Here is a 6,138-nt window from a genome sequence, read left to right as displayed (position 1 = left end):
ATAACGTGAAAAATATAGTTCATCCAGATATTCCCCATATCCACCATGCAGTCACACTTAGAGGACGGGTCATCCCTTTAATTAGGGTCGTCCTAGGGGTAATTACCGGATATACACCCTATCTCCAGTGCTAAGGCGTCATGATGTCCGTCGAGATCAGACCCGGCACTGAAGATAGGGTTTGACAATAAACTTTCCCCTCGCTCGATCACGTCAGGTACTAGAGTTCTACGGGTGAGGTAGCATGCCGTCCATCCTCACCCTCCTTCAAATCCCAAGATTTAGCCTAAACCATGTCCAAAACCAAGCCAATAGTCATCATCGTAGAACCCATACCTTATAAGAGGGAGGAAGGCAGAAAGATGAAATGTTTTTAGTAGAAAGAAAAGTTCTGACTAATTTAGTTGGATCAGCAACTGGGCCCCAAGGACCAGTGAGAAACCAACCCCACCAGGCATCATGCCCCAGCTGCTGGTCCCTAAGCCCCCTACCCACGTCAAGGGGTCAGCATCTAGGGGGTTGTTAGTGGGTTAATGACGTCCCTTCTTCTATTTCTTCTTATTCCTCCAGGACCTGGCTATACCAGTCCTAGGAGTAGACGGAGGCACCGACTCTGGGGTAAGGCCAGAAACGCTGTCAGGAGCAGAGGCAGTGGTAGCCTGAGGGATTGCAGGAGAACACCCTACTTCGGTATCTGCAGCAACTGTCGTAGAGGTGGAACCTACTGCAGGGGAGGCCCTCACTTCAGCTGCTGCGACAGCCGTCGTAAGGGTAAGACTCCGGGCTGATTGCTGGTTGGGCAGTTCCTGGTCGTCCAGAGGAGGTGAGAATGTGAGGTCTGCTGGAGGTTCATCCTCGGGCGACAGAGGTGATGTTGAAGAAGGCTCATGGACTTGGGATTGGCCACGGGCTGCGGTAAGCTCCATGCCTGTTGGAGGATCTCCTGTAAGAGAATCCTTGATAAGGTTAGGCGCTGGCTCTAGCTCGGGGCCAGGCGCGGAGGTCAAAGTTCGTGGTGGCTCTATGTCCAGGCTGGACGGAGCTTGGCACTGCTCAGTGCTGCCAAGTGGCACTGGCAGAGAGTTGAGGTCAACTGGACCTGTGACGGGTACCGGAGGTGCAATACCTCTCAGCGGGCCCTTGGTAATGGGAGACAGAGGCTCCTGTCTCTTTTGGAAGGCTGAGCCTTGTGGAATATGGTCAGTGTCCACTGCTGGTAGTCTGCTAGGGCACCTAGGCCAATTCGTGGAGTGCCCTAGTACGTTGCAGGTTTTGCAACGGAACTGTGAATGATCAATCTCCCTCCTTGGTAACGGGGGAGACTGTTGGTGGACGTACTTCCTGGAGGACGTAGAATTCCGATGACTCCTTGCTTTGGAGTGATTTGTTGTAGGGTTAGGACCCCTAGGATTTTTTGAAATGCGAGGGAGACTTCATGTCTTGCCCTAGGAGGAGGTCGTAACCTCCTGGAATGTAGCTTGCAACTGTAAGGGTACAAACTTTGGAGAAGTGAGGTCTGGTGACCCTCAATTGGACGGTCGGAAGGATCAATTTAATATGATTGATGCCTTCAATGGTGATCAGTTGACGTCTGTCAATATTAGCCCCTCGGGGGATTTGGTCTTCCCGTATCAGGGAGATTTGAGCACCAGAGTCATCTTAGGCTCTGACATGGCTTGGCTGATAATGACTTTGGAGGGGTGCGACGGTTATAGGGCCCTTAGCTGGGGGTCCTAGTAAAGATGGATTGGTAACGCTATTGCGATGGCGGGAATATTGTGATTAGCGCACCCTCCGTAGTTGGCAGACATGTGTCCCTTGCGGCCACAGTCTCGGCAGAACTTGTTCCAGAACCCCTTCTGTGACGCTGGACGGTAAGGCCGAGATGGCCCCACAGGTTGCGAATCTGTGGAGTCACCAAGGCTGGCAGTGTGCTCTGGCACAGGTGAAGAGTCCTCTGTTGAATCATCCTCCAAAACAAGTTTGGGGTTAACTGGTGGGCTTACCTCTTCCAAAAGGGAATAGGTAGGCGGTAAAATGGTAAGAGGCTGACCAGAGACGGCGGGACTGTGAGAGACAGTGGGTGCAGGGCTGGAAGCTGGCAGAGTGGCTTGAGCTAAGATACTCTCCTTACGGGCCTTCTCCCGCTTGATTTCGAGTTTCTTCTCCTTGAGAGCTAGCTCATGCTTTCTCTCTTCTTCACTTGCCCTCCTTTCTGCTTCTCTTTCCTTTCTCTCTGCTTCTCTGGCTTTTCTCTCTGCTTCTCTGGCTTTTCTCTGGTTTTCTCTTTCTTCCTTTTCTTGCAGGTGTGCGGCATCCTGCTGCGCCTTCATCCACTGGTCAAGTGCTGGTCCAGTGTAACCGGCCTCCTTGCCCAGAGTTATAAGGGTTCGCAGCTTCTCTAGCTCTATGGCAAAGAAGTCGCGGGAAGCAGGGGAAGACATTTCCCTTAGGCTGCAGTAGAGGTTCAGACAAAGTTAGAAATAATGGTGGCCAGGAATAGTACTGGATGGAATGGGAGTGCCTACTGTGTAACGTGGCAATCACTTGGAAATGGGTTTTGCAATAAATGTAATGAAAAGTCTTAAAAGACTGAGTGCTCTGTGGCACTTGGGAAGTGTCCCGTAAGTTGGTGGCACTTCTGGAATGGCACCTTCTGATGAGGCGGAAAATCAAATAGTGTGCGCGGCGTACATCACACTTAAGGGCGTTCCTCACTTGGGAGACGCTGGAATGGGCAACCTGTAGGTCCAATACAGGTGCATGGCACTTATGGAGGCGTTCCTTGGTTGAGTGATCTGGGATAGCGGATACACTAGTGAATGGGCGTTCTGTAGGACGGACACGCAGGTAAATAGCTACCTGTACGTCCTGTACAGGTGCACGGCACTTCAGGAGGCGTTCCTTTTGGACAGCACTAGTAGTGCTGGTATTGCGGCACTTCGGGAGGCGTTCCCTTGGGGAGTGTTCCGAAGGATCACTGACCCTTGTACATGGACACACTAATGAATTGGGCGTTCCGTAAGGACGGACACGCAGGTAAAGAGCTACCTGTACGGCCTGTACAGGTGCAATGGCACTTATGGAGGCGTTCCTTGGGCAGCACTAGTCGTGCTGGAATAGCGGCACTTCAGGAGGCATTCCTTTTGTCGCACTGGTAGCGTGCTGGTGTGTCCCGTCGGACGACACTACATGCAGTATACTCAAGTATACTGAAGAGAAAGGACACTGCTCGTGGCAGAGTGTAATGGTGGAGGAGAGAAAGTAAAAGGTGGGAGTACCCCAGCAGCCAGTCGATGGACAGTGTCAAGAATTAGTGGCACTGTAAAATGGTAAGACCTGACGTGCACTGGTGGTGGCCAGTCCTAGACTGGTAACGACTTCCTTGATGGAAGCAATGAAGGTTGCGGTGGCACACTGTGCGGTTTGTGCTTGCGGTATGCAAGTCTTTTGGGATAAAGAAATGGAAGAGACCACTCGGGCAACGACAGGGTAAAGGTAATTTGAAAATGCTCAGTCCTTTGCTGAAGTACTTGATAAATCCAATAAATGCTTGCAAAACTGCAATGGACACAGGCGTGTACGTATTACGCTCTGTGTAAATGAAAGACACGATAGACTAAAATAATGTTAATGTTGAATGCGTAAGTACGTAGTACTCTTGGCTTCGTGAATAATAGGTTTCTCTCTCTCTCTCTGAGAGGGTGAAAATGATATATGACGAACTCCCTTGTATTTAATTGAACTAATACTTTTAGTTAATACGACGCAACTTGCATTAAATGATTTACTTACGTTAACGTGTAATGAAAGAATTGCTTTGGATCAGGTTTATGAAAACGATAACGCGCTAGCGATGAACGATATTTACGTTACTGGTAGAGGCTTGCGCTTATATGAAATGATTTGCGTTTTCATATGAAATTTACAACGATGTGTTTTCGTTAATAATTCTTGTAATTTTACTGTACTTTGAAAATTTACGTTAACTTTACGTAAGGTTACTAGGTCCCTGTGACAAGTGAAAATGACGGTAAGGATTTTAAGTGAAATGTTAGCAAAACATTTGTAAATGGAAAAGGTTACGTTTAGTACGAAAGGAAAGGAAACTTTCGCTCAGCGAACGGGTTAGCGATGCTAGGTGAAACGCGTGGTGAGGCTAGCAGAGCGGTGAACAGCGTGTTGTTCAAACAGCTGATCTGTAAATGCGAAAGCGATTTACAACACGAAATTCTTGTTTCTTATTCAAGATAAATTACGTTAATTTCTCTGGCAGAATGATAGATACTAGTACCGAGATTAATATTATTTACGTTAAAACTTCAAGACTTACGTTACTTTGCTTAAATCGTTAAGATAATTCTTAAAGGGATAAGAACATGGCTGGCTGTGCGAAACAAAGGTTGGCTGGGAAAGCGCATGCGCTAAAGATGACGATAGCTGGCAGGCTAAGCGGTTACCAACACTTGGAATGAAAACTAAGTTAAAATGAATTCCCTAACATATCACAGACAAAAGAATTGTACACTTCTTTTGCCGTAACTATTAGTAGAACACTCCTAACTAGCTAGGCTTTCTAACACAACAATAAACCCTGGCAAAGCACTTCCTAGTTTGATCTAGTACTTTCTGGCATCTATCTAAGACACGTGCTCATGTCTCGTCAAGCGAGAACAATACAAAATAACAGAGAATTCACTCGGCGCTCTGGCCGTTACAATAATAATATTTCTACTTAACACTCTTTTAAATCACTTCTAATAAAAATACTTAAACGTACTTTAAGCTAACATTGGTTATAAAATAAATCATATATGAATTATATACCTTACCGTGAGTCAGTGTGTGTCTTCCGCTGCAAGTGTGCTTTGATTTGCGCTTTGTAAAATCATTTACATTTTACGTTTTACAAGGGATAACGGGATTTACAAGCCAGGTTCGTGGCAAGAGTCGACATTGTTACGTATTAAGCCTGGCCTTAAGGGGTTCAAATACGTAAACGAAAAGAGTTGAAGGAAAAATGCAGAATAAATTAATTGAACTTACCTTAAAGGTTTTATAGTACGTATTAATTTACTCTAGAGGAAAAAGGTCGCCAGAAAACTCAGCTAATTACTTTACATCTATTTATTTACAAGAGGCCGTTTACTGGCCTAAAGAAAGAGTAAATGCAACTGGTCCACACGGGGACTAATTTTCTCTCTCACAAAGGGGATAATAGTTGGCTTAAAAAGAGGTTCACGTAAAAGCTGGTTTTCAAAATCTTGCGGTAATGCAACACTTGAGGGAGCGCAGACTTGGACACGTGACTCAGGGAATCTGGAAAAGATCCCAGATTAGACAAGATAAAAAAATGGACTTCTTGCACAAGTTACGATTATTCAGTTTCTCTAACACTGGGGAAAAGGAACTCTAGTGTTTAACTGACGTATGCAATGACTTCATTTGTCTGGGACGATCACACAAGGGAAGCATGCGGCCATACGGCAGAGAGAGGAACAAAGGGATATTCCTTTGAATTAGAAGTTTGAATTGTGAAAATGGGGAGTAAACAAACACTAGGAGGTAAGGAACTGGCAATATGCTATTTCACAAGACGTACCTGGATGCCATGATCAGTGGACCTTTGTAGAAATGCGGCATCGGCTTTGTCTCAGGTCTGGGCGCGCCAGTAATGCCGTTACGCCTACAATGGAAGGCTAGTGGCCGGGACATCCGTCCGAGGTCACGACTGAAGCTGACTGAGAGCGACGGCAGGTGTGTTTCCTGGGTGTTGGGGGTCAGCTTAACCCCCCAAGAGCAGGGCAATCCTGGAAACAGAACATACAGCCAGCAGAGGGTTCACAGGAAAAAGAGCTTAAAACGTAGGCCTAATAAGTACCTGGCTACCTACACCTTCCCTTTGGGATACGTCCCTAAAGCTGACAAGAGTCTATATTCCCCCTCTCTGGCAGGAAATTCCTATCTCTGGCTGGGGAGTTTTGGCTTCCCGCCTAAAAATCAGCTGATATTAGGGTAGATGGCTGCTTTTCTAGCAATCAAAATATTTAACTAAATGCTGGGTAGACGGGGAGATCAATAATGTAACAATAATATATATATATATATATATATATATATATATATATATATATATAT

The sequence above is a fragment of the Macrobrachium nipponense genome, chromosome 1 (genome assembly GCF_015104395.2).
Source record: "Macrobrachium nipponense isolate FS-2020 chromosome 1, ASM1510439v2, whole genome shotgun sequence".
Classification (NCBI taxonomy): domain Eukaryota; kingdom Metazoa; phylum Arthropoda; class Malacostraca; order Decapoda; family Palaemonidae; genus Macrobrachium; species Macrobrachium nipponense.
The sequence above is the reverse complement of the archived record's forward strand: the minus strand, read 5'-3'. Positions refer to the sequence as shown.